The following is a 13622-nucleotide window of genomic DNA, read 5'->3' as shown; positions in this document are numbered from 1 at the left end:
CTGAAGCAGTTCCAAGAGAGAAATTAATAGCACTAAATGCTTACACTAGAAATAGGGACGGTCTCAAATGAGTAATGTAACTTCCTATCTCAAAAAGCTAGAAAAGTAAAGCAAGAAGAAGGAAGGAGAAAATAAATAGAAGGACATAAATAAATGAAATTGAAAATAAGAACACAATTGAGAATGATCAATGAAACAAAGAGCTGGTTCTTCAAAAAATCAATAAAATTGATAACCCCCAGCAAGATGTACAAAAATAAAAAGAAGAAACAAATCACCTATGTCAGGAATGAAACTAGGTATATCACTGTGCTGTAGTCATTAAAAAGAAAAGGTGAAATACCATGAACAACTTCATTCTCAACTTATTAGAAGAAATGAAAAAACTTAGAAGAAATGAATCAAAGCCTTGAAAACCCTAAGCTACCAAAACTCAACAAAGATGAGATAGATCACCTGAAATGTCCTATAACCATTAAAGAAATTAAATTCGTAAGTAAAACTCATTAAAAAATGCCCAGGCCCAAAGAATTCTACCAAACTTTCAAAGAATAACTAACACCAATTTTATACAATCTCTTCCAGAAAATAGAAGAGAAGGGAGTACTTCTCAACTCATTTTATGAGGGCCTGATACCAAAATGAAACAAATGCGGTACAAAAAAAAAAAAGTTCACATCAATATCTTTCATGAAATTAAACGCAAAAGCCTTCACCAAAATATTAGCAAATTGAATCAAAGTATGTACAAGAAGAATTATGCACTGTGACCAAGTGGGATTTATTCCAGGTGTTTAAGGTTGGTACAACATTCAAAAACCAATCAGCGATATGAATTTACCATATCATATGATGATATCAAACAATTTGACAAAATCCAACATCCATTCATTGTAAAAAACTCTAAACCAGTTAGGAATAGAGGAGAATTACCTCAACTTGATAAAAAAGCATCTACAAAAACCCTACAAAAACATACTTGAAGGTGAAAGACTGAATTCTTTCCCTCTAAGTTTAGGAACAAGACAAGGATGTTTATTCTCACCACTCTTATCCAACACAGTACCGGAAGTTCTAGACACTGAAATAAAGCAAGAAAGGAAAGGTATACAGATTGGAAAGAAAGAAAGAAAACTGGCCCTCCTCACAGATAACATAACGGTCACATAGAAAACTCTTAGAACTGATAAGTAAATTCCACAAGGTTGCAGGATACAAGATCAAAACACAAAGATTAATTGCATTTCTATATTAACAATGCTCATGTGGAAACCAAAATTAAAAGTACAATATCACTTACAATTGATCCAAAGACAATGAAACCTTTAGGTATAAATCTAATAAAACATGAACAGGATCTGTATGCTGAAAATTGCAGAATGCTGCTGAAAGAAATCAATGAAGTCCTAAGTAAAGGAATAGATATACCATGCTCATGGATTAGAAGATTCAACATAGAAAAGATGTCAGCATTCCCCCCAAAAGGATCTATAGACTTAATGCAATTACTATCAAAATCACACCAAGGTGGTTTTTTTTTTCTTTTGGTAGTTACAGAAAGCCCATTCTAAAATTTATATGAAAAGGAACAAGACCTAGAATAGCTAAAACAATCTTTAAGAAAGAAGAATAAAGTGAAAGGAATCACTCTACTTGATATTAAAGCTTACTACATAGCTACAGAAGTCAACACAGTGTGGTATTGGTAAAGTGATAGCCACATAGATCAATGGAACTGAATAGAGGACACAAAAATAGACCCACACAAATATGCCAACCAACATTTCATTAATGTGCAAAAGTAATTCAATGAAGCAATGAGAGCTTTTTCAACAAATGATGCTAGAACAACTTGGTACCATAGGCAAAAATACATCTCAATCTAAACTTCACACCTTACAGGAATATTAACTCAAAATGAATCACAGAACTAAATTTAAAATGTAAAGCTATAAAATTTATTTAAAAGTTGGAGAAAAATCTTCTGAATTGAGGGCTAGGCAAAAGTCCTTAGACTTGGTACCAAAAGCAAAATCCACAAAATGAAAGGATGATAAATTATATCTTTCAAAATTGGAAGATTTTGCTCTGCAAAAGTTCATGTGAAGAGGATGAAAAGACATGCCAATAAATTGGACAACCTAGAAGAAATGGATAAATTCCTAGAAACACACAACCTACCAAGACTGAATCAAGAAGAAATAGAAAGCCTGACCAGATCTATAACAAATAAAGAGATTAAATCAGTAATCAAAAACCTCCCAACAAAGAAAAGTCCAGACCAGATGCTTTCATAGGTCAATTCTACCAAACTTTTAAAGCAGAATTAATACCAATCCTTTTAAAACTCTTCCCAAAAAATAGAAGAGGAGGGAACACTTTTAAAACTCATTTTATGAGGGCAGCGTCACACTGGTACCAAAGTCAAAGACACTACAAGACAAGAAAACAAAAAATCCTGAATAGGTAGCCAAAGCAATTTTGAGCAAGCCAGAGACAGCACACTTCCTTATTTTCAAATATATTACAAAGCTACAGTAAACAAAATAGTCAACACTATTGTTGGTACTTGCATAAAAACAGACATATAGACCAATGGAACAGAATAGAGAAACCAGAAAAATAAGCACACACATATATGGTCAACTGATTTTTGACAAAGGTGCCAAGAATACACAATGGGGAAAGAATAGTCTCTTCAATAAATGGTGTTGGGAAAACTGGATATCCACACACAAAGAATGAAATCAGACCCTTACACCATACACAAAATTTAACTCGAAAAGGATTAAAGTGCTTCCCTGGTGGTGCAGTGGTTGAGGGTCTGCCTGCCGATGCAGGGGACACGGGTTTGTGCCCCAGTCCGGGAAGATCCCACGTGCTGCGGAGCGGCTGTGCCCGTGAGCCATGGCCACTGAGCCTGCGCTCCACAACCGGAGAGGCCACAACAGTGAGAGGCCCGTGTACTGCAAAAAAAAAAAAAAAAAAAAAAAAAAAAAGGATTAAAGAGTTAAACAGGACACCTGAAGCCCTAAAATTCCTAAAAGAAAACATAGGGGAAAAGCTTCTTGACATTGGTCTTGGCAACGATTTCTTTGATATAACACCAAAAGCACAGGTAACAAAAGCAAAAATAGACAAGTAGGACTACATCCAACTAAAGAGCTCCTGCACAGTAAACAATCAACAAAATGAAAAGACAACCTACAAAATGGGAGAAAATATCAATATTTGCAAAACATGTATCTGATAAAGGGTTAGTATCTAAACATATATACTGTATACATCTATTGCCTATAGTTAACAATACAGTGTCATATACTTAAAAATTTGCTAAGAAGGTAGATCTTATTTAAGTGTTCTTATCACAAACTAATAATAAAAAAGAAGGTGGGAAGAAACCTTTAGATGTGATAGATATGTTTATGGCATAGATTGTGGTTGAGAGTGTCATAGGTATATACTTATCTCCAAAGTCATCAAGTTGTATACATTAACTATGCACAACTTTTTGTATGTCAATCATACCTCAATAAAGTGCTTTAAAAAAAATAACTCTCAAAACGTAACAGTAAAAAAACCCCAAAAAACTCTAATTAGAAAATGGGCAAAAAATGTGAACAGACAACACACAAAAAGGGGGATAGAGATGACAAACCAGCATATAAAAAATAATATCATTAGCCATCAAGAAAATGCAAATTAAAACCACAATGAAATATTACTACATTTATCAAAATCACTAAAATAAAAAATAATACCACCACCAAATGCTGTGGAAGATGAGGAGAAACTGAATCCTTCATATATTGCTGTTGGCACAGGCGCTCTGGAAAAGAGTATGGCAGTCTCCTACAAAACTAAAAATATGCTTTACCATATGACCCAGCAATTGCCCTCTCAGGCATCTGTCCCAGAGAAATGAAGTTATCTTCACACAAAATCCTGTACACAAATGTTCCTAGGAGTTTTATTTGTAACAGCCCAAATCTGGAAACAACCCAGATGTCCTTCAGCAAATGAAGGGTTAAACGAACTGTTTACCTTTGTGGTAGCTGCATTCCATGGAATACCACCCAGCAATAAAAAGAAGAATCTACTGATACAGTGACTTGAATGAATGTTAAGGGAATGATGCTGAGTGAATAAAACCAGTCCAGAAAGATGACATTACTGTATAGTACCATTTATATGACATTCTCGAAATGACAAAATTATAGAAGAACAGATTAGTGGTTATCAGACACCCCTCCCCCCAAGTGTGGTTATAAAAAGGCAACAAGAGGGATCCTGTGTGAGGGAGCGGTTCTGTACCTTGACTGTGATAGTGGATCTGGACCCACACATATGATAAAACTGAATAGAACTAAATACCTACACACACGAGTACGAGTAAAACTGGGCAGATCTAAATAGGATCAGTGGATTTGATCAAAGCCAATATCCTGGTTATGACATTGTACCACAGTTTTGGGAATTGTTACCATTGTAGAAAACTGGGTGAAGGGAGCACAACATCTCTCTATATTGTTTCTTAAGAAACTTCACGTGAATCTACGATAATCTCAAACTACTTTAATATTATTTTAAAAGTGTGAATTCCTCTGGGCTATTTATTTTTTTAAAATAAATTATAATCCTCTTAAAAATGTCATGGCCAGGGGCAGAAATCTATTTCATAATTTTTGAGAAACCACCTAGCTCCTGAGTGCCACTCCCTCACCTTGCTATCGGCTACGTGATGTGCACTGCATAGTGTTGGAATTAGGAGTTGGAGAGCGATCTTGGTCGTGGCCTCGTGGTGTTCAGGTGTGTGTGTCTATAGGTGGGCACGGGTGTGATGGTGAAAAAAGAGAAAGCAGAGGGAGAGCTATGCCTTCCCTACTGTCGGGGAGGGTGGCCAGCTGACGAAGGTGCTGTGCTGAAAGACAGGGAAGGGTTTAAGGAGGGTGGTGGCGCCTCAGGAACGCCTTCGTGCTGCACTCTCCAGGAGGCCGTGGGCGGTGGCTGAACAGCCGGGGTGCAGTGACTGAACCCCACCTTGCACAGGAAAAGGTGAGTGCGGGACGCGCGCGGAAGGTGCGGCCTCTGAGTAGCGGCCCGCAGGCGTGCTGGGCAGCCCGGCTGGCAGAGGCGGCGCCCGGTTTTGGAAGCTGTAGCCGAGACGCCAAGGAGACTCCGAACGCAAGGAGCGAAGCGTGGCGGCCGGGGAGGGTGGGGCCGCCCAGAAATCCCGGCGGCGCCAGCCGGGTAGCTTCTGCGGGCCGGGGGCGCGCACACGCGAGGCACGTGGGTGTGGAGCAACCCGCGCAGCTGGGCCTCCTTCCTGCGGCGCCGCGGCGACCGGGTGCCGGCGCTGGAGGAACCGCGGGTGGGGCGCCCGCCCCGTGCAGGCGCCCCTCGCAGCCCCAGCCCGGCACCCAGCTGACAGGCCAGGGGCGGGGACCGCACCGAGGCCCGGCGCCTGGAGGCGCTCTCCGCGCGCCTCTCTTCCCCGTTGCGGGCGGCCTCCTTCCCGCGCCGGTGCGGGAAGCCTGGCGGCTTTGTCCGGGGATGTCTGGGAGCGCTGGCGGGGACGAAGGGGCTTCCCTGCCTGCCACACCCTGGCATGGGGGAAAGACTGGGATGGACAGAGCCTGGTGGGAGCGCCGAGGGGCTCGGAGAACTGCACCCGCAGCCGAGCTCCGGAGACTGGCTCCGGGGACCCGCGAGGGCCGGTGGGTTCTACATGGGTGGACCCCGAGCTGGGGGCAGTGGTGGGGTCGCCGTCGCGTGCGGTTCCCTATGCCAGCACACGAACGCGGGCACACAGCGTCTGGCTGCCATCCGCCGGTGGCGGGGCTGGCGCCGCGAGCGCGCGGGGGAGGGAAGGGGGGCGGGGATGGTTGGGGGCGGTCCGCGACTGAGGTGTGGCCGCGGGGGGGAGGGGGCGGGAGGCACCGGAAGGCTTTGGCCCTGCTGCCGCAGCAGCTCCGCAGTCCCCGCCCGGCGCGGGGGAGGCGGCGGCGGGCCGTGTGGTGCCTGCGGGCCACACTGCGGTCCGTGTCGGCGTTAACCTGTCCTCCGAATAAAAGGAAAAGGCAGAGTCCGTTTAAAGGGGCGTGGGCGGGCAAAGACTTTTGCTGGTTCCGGCCGGCGCGGAGAGGTTGGCCGCGGGGACGTGGGAGTTGCAGGGTACCGCCAGGTGTCATAACGCGGGGAGGTGACCGCCCGCGCAGCGGCGCCTCCACTTGGGTTGAGCTTCCGAGAGCGCGACCCAAGATGGGGAGATCTTTAAATTGGGCATTTCCCATAGTAGTCCTAAACCTAGCATTAACCCCTTCCCGCCCTCACCCCACACACCTCCAAATTCTTAGCAGTCTTCTAAGCGCTCGGTATTACCAGCCTAATTTTATGTGAAAAACCAGGACAAATTCGTCACTCTATTAACCTCTCCGTCCCCAAGACCCCAGAGGCAGCTTTCTATGGGCCTAAGACGTGGTCACTCGAAACCCACAGTCCTCGGCTTTTTGCTACGCAAACCCGGGAGGATGCCACCGGAGGACGCTGAAGGCAATGTCTCAGTGGCCGCCCGGCGCCGGTGAGACGGCCGCGCGAGCCGAGTGGGGACGAGCCTCGCGTCCCCCTCCCCAGGCGAGCGGGTCGGCCCTGCACGGACACTTGGTCTCTCTCTCTCTCTTTCTTTCTCTCTCTCTCTCTCTCCACCCCCTCTCTCCCTCTCCCCCCCTCCCCCCCTCTTTCCCTCTCCCCCTTCGGGTATCGCGCATTTTCTCAACAGAGCGTGACCTGGTAGACAATGAATCGAGAACCCGCCTGCCCTTGTCCGAGCTGCCTCCCGACATCTCTGCCCTTCACCGTGGCGGGCGCTGTGTGGGCACCTGGACCGCCCCGGTACCTCGGTCCCCAGCTCCCTACTCCCCGAGCGGCGGGAGAAGGACCTTTCCGAGTTACCTGACTCAGGTTCGAGGCCGTCCCCCTCGCTCTGCTTCCCAAGGGCAGAGTCCATGAAAGTCCGAAGCATCTGTGCCACTCACCTTCCCCCATGCGGGGCGACCCCCTGCGTGCGCGCGCGTGTGTGTATGTGTGTGTGCGCGCGCGCGCGCGGTAAGCATTTAACAGCACAAAGTAAATTCCCAGACGTGCAAGACAAAGCATTTCAGGCAAAGATGGTCCAGCGTTCTAGTTTAAAAAAACCACCACCAACAACAACAACACAGACACACACGCATCTCGAGGCACTGAGTCAGTGCTCACCGCCTGCCTCGGCTTCTGGAGCGTCCGCATCCCGGTGAAGGATTTTAACTGCATCTCCGCCAGATCCGCAGATCCGCTTGTAAATTACCTCCTCTGGCGGTGCCGCAACAAGTGGTCCCGCCGCCTACCCTGCGCTACAGCTTCCCGGTCCCCAGTCGGCCGGATGGGGGTGAATGCGAGGAGGAAGACTGCTGATTTTCGATTGTGAAAATGCTGTCTGCGTCCTGTGCGCTGCAATTCTCTTGTCACAATCAACCTTTTAATGTGGTGGTATCATTAACACCTGGAAATGTAAAACTTACCCATCTTCCTATTAAAGAGGTGTTGATTTTTAACCGAGCATTTTTTTTCCCGACGGACTTACACTTTACTGATGCGATTTCCCCAACCTTCTGTGGTTTGGAGAAGCGGGGGGGTGGGGGGGGACGTAACGGCCGCCAGGCTTTTATTTTTAGAACAGATACTTCTCCCCCTTTCCCTACCCAATTTACAATGATTATATTCTCAGCTTCCTCAAAGGTTCCCTACCTAGGTTTTGTGCCAGAAGCTTTACGGTTAAACCTGCTCACCACTTGTTCCATGCCCAGCGAAGCCCAGGTACCAATGGGTCAAGGTTCCCTGGCTTCCACACTGTCACATTCCTGTTAGAATAGGCCCTCAAGGGCGAAAGACGGGTTGCTAGGCTGACCGAAGTGGCGAACAGAGGCTACAGCATCCAGAGACAAGGGGCCTCGGTCTTCCTCCCGGCGGTTTCCTGGACTCCGCTGAGAGCCGCGGTGACCTCGGCTAGAAACCGATTCCCCGCCCTAATAGAGTACGAAATTCCTTTGGACAAAAGTTTGAGAGAATCCAATGTAAAAACAGACTTCCTCCAGTCTCGTTATAACACATTATCGTATAATTATACCCACATAACCACCCAAGTGGGGAGCAGGCACCCAGATTCGCGGTCCCCACGTGTTGCAGGAGTTGGCGCAGACGCGTCAGCGGGCACCGTGGGGAACGTGACACCGCATTTTCTCCGAATCCCTGCCTTCTCGGGTGGTGCAGCCGAGTGAGAGGGCCTCAGGGAGGTGGGGAAGAGGCTGCGGAATCCATTCGTTCTGCGGAACCACTGGGGCTTGAGAACAGCGCGCAACTCCGGGGGCTTTCCCACGGCCCCATTCTCCCACGTGAGAAAAGCAATGCTGGTTATGGGTGATTAATAGCCGGGCTTCCCACGACCGTGCGGCGCGTCGCTGCCAGCACCACGAGCTTAGTCGTTTTAATTTGACCCTTATTATTAGCAACGTTTTCCCAGAGGCTGGAAGCTGGATTCGCACCCCGATGGCCGTCCTCTCCCCCCCTCCACCGGCCTGCTTCCTAGGCAGGGTAAGAGACTTGCAGCTCCTGCGGCGCCCCTTCCTCCTCCAGAGGAAGTAGGCCCCGAGACCCTCTGCGACTAGCTCGGGGGCCATCAGACATCCCCGGGGGTCTCCCGGGCCTCCGAGCTGGGCGGTGTCTGCAATGCCTCGTCGTGGGTTCTCTCTGGCACATTGTGCCGGTGTGCAAAGAGAAAAACACAAAACAAAACACACTCCTAAGTGCCACCGGCATCCATGGAGTGGCGATGGTCTATACCGAGTGCCTGTGCCCGGACTTGTGGGGGAGGGTACTGCGGTCCAGGGCAGCGTGGGAGGACCTTGAAGGCCGGCTGGCCGCACGGGAACCCTTCCTCTCCGGGTTCAGCGGCCGGGAGCACCCCGGGCGGCGGCAAAAAGGGTTGGTAGGCTCTCCTGCACCCCGTGTGCTCCCCCGCCTTCCCTGTGTCCCCCGGCTTTTCCAGGAGGAAGATGGGGTGCCCAGCGTGGGTGGGGCGCGCCGGGCCGCGGGGCCGGGCTGTCACGTGTCCCCCTCCCCCGCCACTGCGGCGGGAGTTCCAATCAGAGCGCGCCAGGGGGCTCCTCCTGGGCAGGAACCACCCGGCTCGGCGGCGGAGGGTGGGCCGCCGTCACCTGACCGCCCGCCCCCGCCCCCCGCGAGTAAGGGGCGGTGGTAGCGTCTGCTCGCTTACAAATGGCCCCTCCCGCCCCGCTCGCCCGCTCGCTCGGGCTCGGCGCGGACCCGCCCGGGCGCACTCCTGCTGCCGGTTCCCAGTGTCCCGCCGCCCTGCCCGGAGCCGGCCGGCGGTCCCCGGCACCCAGCGCGGAAGCTCGCCCGCGGAGGTCGTGACGGGAGGCTGGACCGCGGTGGCGCGCGGCTCGCCTACCGTCAGGTGAGTGTGCGGTGTGGGCGTGGGATGCTGCGGGGAGAGTGCAGGGGGACGTGCGGGTCCTCAGATGAGGACGCGGGTCCGTGCGATGCGCAGGTTAAGTTTGCAGAGCGAGTCCGAGGTCCCTCTCCATCTCGGCCTCCTCTTGCTGCTCCTGCGGGTTGGGGGCTCCAGCGAAAACCTAGATTTGGGGGGAAGGGCTTCGGGAAAATCTTGTCTTGAGATACTTGACAAAGGTTGAAAAGACACATCAGGTGGAGGGTGTAGCTACAGCTGATGGGGGTTAGACAGGTGCATTCGAGTTTGCCTGTGTGTGCGTGGCTCCCGGGCGAGTAGGGTGAGCCCGAGATGGGGCGAAGGCTCTGCGGCGGGTCATTCCGTCCCCCAAAGCCACTTAGATACCCAAGAGGGAAATTGCGCTGCTCCGAGGTGGTCACTGGGTGTTACAGCAGCAAACCGGTGACCTCCGTATTTCTGATACGCTCCTGTAGTAGCAGGAGAGCAGGTGGCTTCAGTAAAGAGTGTATGAGGCTTCAAGGCACCCAGAAAATATTCCATTTACCTTTTAACTTCTTGGCAGGATTGTGTATTAGAAGTGCTGAATCATGCAAAAAGACATGGAACAGGGAAATAATGAAATAATGAAAATAATTCACTTCATTTTTTGGTAAAGTTTTTCAAAGCTAGTGATAATTTTTGAATAAATGCTTCAAGTTTAAGGTGTAGGCACCAGGTATTTTAAAATCACATTCTAAGACTGTGCCCTTTGCTTTCTGGCTGTTGATTGCTTTTCTGTCCTTAGAGTGAGTTGTATCTATTCAGTATCTCTTGCCACCCTCCCCCCTTAAAAAAAAAAAAAAAAAAAAGCCAACCCAAGACATGGGCTTTTTTGGTGTGTCCATGATTGTAAGACGAGTGGAGGAAACCAGTCCTTGGAAATAGAAAACTCCTTCTTCGATGAATGTGATGATGGCCAATTTGATTTGTCATACGCATCTGAAGGGAATGTCAAGCTGATAACATGCAGACTAGAGAGAAAAAGAAACAGGAGTTGCCCATCAAGGAAGAAATGAGCCCCAATGCAATTGTGTTCAGTAAAACAGCTGAAGGGAAGTGATCCCACATGGGAGCCTGAGTCCTTGTAGGTGGAGGTGGAAGGGTGCAGCTTTTGATGCAAGTTCTGCGGTCAGACACCAAGTAGCATAACGACGATTTTTTAAAAAATCAGAGTCAGGATTAGCAAAATGGGTGTGTCCAAAGACAGCTCTTGCCCGTTTACTCTGGGCTGAACTGTCTGAACTGCTCATGGCCTGCTGACTCATAAGGAAACCAGCATGGCTTAGGAGGGTTGGGTTTTACTTATACAATCTAAATAACTATACCTGTAAAAAAAAAAAAATTTTTTTTTTAAGGAAAATAAAATCTTTAACACAGATATCCATAAACAGAAAAACTCGTCTCCTCCTCACATCCTTTCTTCGGGGAGGTTTTTCCCGATTCCTTGACTTGTCACCTTCATTTCAGTACCTGTCGTCCATGCTTGTGCGCAGAACATTTGGGTTGACACCAGAGATTTGCACCTAAATCTTGACATTAGAAATAGTGGCGTTCCTACCAACACGATTATTTCAAAGGTATTTGTGAAGGATGCCGAAAAACTGGACAATGAATGATTAATTGAGTTTTCTTTGCAGCACAGACTCCCTTAACGTGGCATGCAGGACCAGGGAGCCCCACCCTGTTTCTGAGCATCTGCATGAAAGGCCAGGAAAGGAATTCAACAATTGCAGTGGTGCACAGAGAGGCAGTTTCTAGACTTGGGTGTTAACGTTTGTTTAAATAATTACTAAAAGGTTGGGGGGGGGGTTAGGCTTTAATCCATAGGGAGGTCTTGAAAAAGCACCGTGTTATGTGGTTTCACTTGTCAGCTTGTTAAAATATCCATTTAACTTTGAGAGGTTGATTTGGATAGAAAAGGGATCTGAAGTGGGTGCTGCTTCCCAATTTTAAGATGCTGGGGTTAAAAGACGTGCTTGGAAGGACAAATATCAAAGCATTTAGTGAAGCCAAAAAGAGTTATTTTTGCTCTGGTATTCTGAATAGAATTTCTTTATAAAAGTAAGTGTTTTAGAAAGAGAGGTTTCATTTTCAGGCAGTAAACCTGCTTGTGGAATAGACAAGCACTGGGCATCTCAGAACAGAGATGCACAATGGCAGCAGGAAACAGATGAATGAGTTTACCTTCCGCTCCTTGGTCCTTCAGTCGGAAGCCAGTCGTGTCATGTCAGATTAGACGAAGGCCATTTCTGCAACAAGGCGAGGAGATTTCAAACCTTATTTCAAATCTATGGGAAAGACAATGTTTTGAGCTGCTCTGAAGAAAGAGGCATTCATTATAAATTCACAATTCATTATTGTCCTAGCCATGCTAACCCGCATCGTCTACTGCAGACAGCGAGTCTGACCATGAGGAACAGAGATACCAAGACTTTCTTCTTCCCTTTTCTTTAAAAAAAAAAAAGAAAAGAAAAGAAAAAGAAATTTCAAAAGGACGCCCACTTGATGTTACCATTTTTTAAAGGCAAATAAATCATTTGAAGAAGAGAAAATTTTACTTTTTCCCTGATGGCTGGAGTGAATTAATGCACTTCTAAATCTGGATGTGGTGACCATTTATATAACAGAATAACTGTATCAATAGTTATTCCAGTCTGAAGTGAGACTCCAGGTGAAAATTGCATGTTCTGTTTGGAACGAATGTAACTTCAAAGCTGCTGAAACCACCTTCCGCTCTTTACCTTTCTTTCTAATACTATCTTTCCCCTCTTTTAAATCCACAAACCACACCTATCAATCCTAGCACCTAGAAGACTTTGCGATTTCACCAGGAACACACAATCAGGTAAATTGCCTGTGATTGCGGGTCATTCTAAAATCAAAATAGATTTCATCTGCAGCTTCAAGAATCCAATTGCGAGGACGTCTCTGGTGCTTTGTTCAGACACTGGCGCCCTGGTAGCCTGGTTTCAAAGAGGGACTTGTCCTAAGATTTGCAGCGATTATTTTGTGGAAGTTAGCTCTGCCCACTTGCATAGTTAATTGCAGTGCAGGAAGGTTCGAGAACAGTACCTCCTTGAGTTCCGGCAGTAAATGTGTACACAGCATTGTATGAGCAGCATTCCAGCACACCCACCTCCCGGTGAAGTGAATGTGCTGTCTGCATAAACACCTGGGCTTCTCTGGCCCGCCAACAAATCTCACTTTTCACCATATGAGATAGTGTTAATGGACACCAAGCTTGTTTAGGACCCTAGAGAGCCTTAGAGGAAGGAGAGAGCTGTCTGATATCTGACTTCCTTTAGAGCTGGCCTCCAAAAATCTACCTGTTTCCCTTTTGAGAATGTGAGGTTATGTGTATTTTTGAAGGAAATAAAAGAGAACACGCTTTGCTAATCCACTTATTACAGGGAGTTGTAAGATTAGTAACCTTAGTAATATCTTTGGCTTTATGTAAAAATGAAAAATTCGTACGTTTGGGGGTACGTGACTGTTGGGTTGGGTTGAGTATTCGTAGGGAGTTGCCTTTAAAAAACCATTTGGAAATCGCTGCTCTTCAAATTATGTGACATTAAATACTTGCACATTCATCTCTGCAGAATGAAAGAATACACTTTGGTATGCACAGTTTGCCACATACGCATGCATCCTACACAAACTAGAATTGCTATTTAGAATTATTCAGTTACTTATTTTACAGAGACTTGAGGTAGTGGGGAGAGTTTTTGTTTCTTCCCTGGTGGATGTTGGGCTCTGATTCTGCCTTGCTTGGGTATCTTAGGGCTTAGGACCCTCAAGAAGAGGCAAGGAACACATACAATAGTTCCTATTATGAGTAAAGTATATTTTTTACAATGTGTCTTCCTTTAGGTTGCCAATTTAAAAGTAGTCATGCTCTAGGTTTTAGAACTAGAAATATCACGAGAAATAGCTTTTGTCCAGATGTAGCTCAGGATGCATCTCCTTTGGTCAAATTATGGTAAATCATCTTTGCTACTAATGGAATGTGGAAACTACCCAGACTGCTAATGATCTAAATATGTTGATCTTACAGGTGTTC

The 13622-nt window shown here is 47.2% G+C and overlaps 1 long non-coding RNA gene across 2 annotated transcripts; it reads left to right on the top strand.

Annotated features, from left to right (window-relative positions):
- Nucleotides 1-4834: 4834 nt before the first annotated feature.
- On the top strand, nucleotides 4835-7589 carry LOC137233088 (uncharacterized). Of its 2 annotated transcripts, none has more exons than XR_010947291.1 (2): nucleotides 4835-5055; nucleotides 6779-7589. It is a non-coding gene; the product is annotated as an uncharacterized lncRNA (long non-coding RNA). The 2 variants fall into 2 exon arrangements; XR_010947290.1 differs by lacking the exon at nucleotides 4835-5055 and adding an exon at nucleotides 5093-5717.
- Nucleotides 7590-13622: the final 6033 nt, after the last annotated feature.

The sequence above is a fragment of the Pseudorca crassidens genome, chromosome 10, assembly GCF_039906515.1.
Source record: "Pseudorca crassidens isolate mPseCra1 chromosome 10, mPseCra1.hap1, whole genome shotgun sequence".
Taxonomy (NCBI): Eukaryota; Metazoa; Chordata; class Mammalia; order Artiodactyla; family Delphinidae; genus Pseudorca; species Pseudorca crassidens.
Note: the sequence above shows the minus strand (reverse complement) of the source record. Positions and strands in the feature narration are given on the sequence as shown.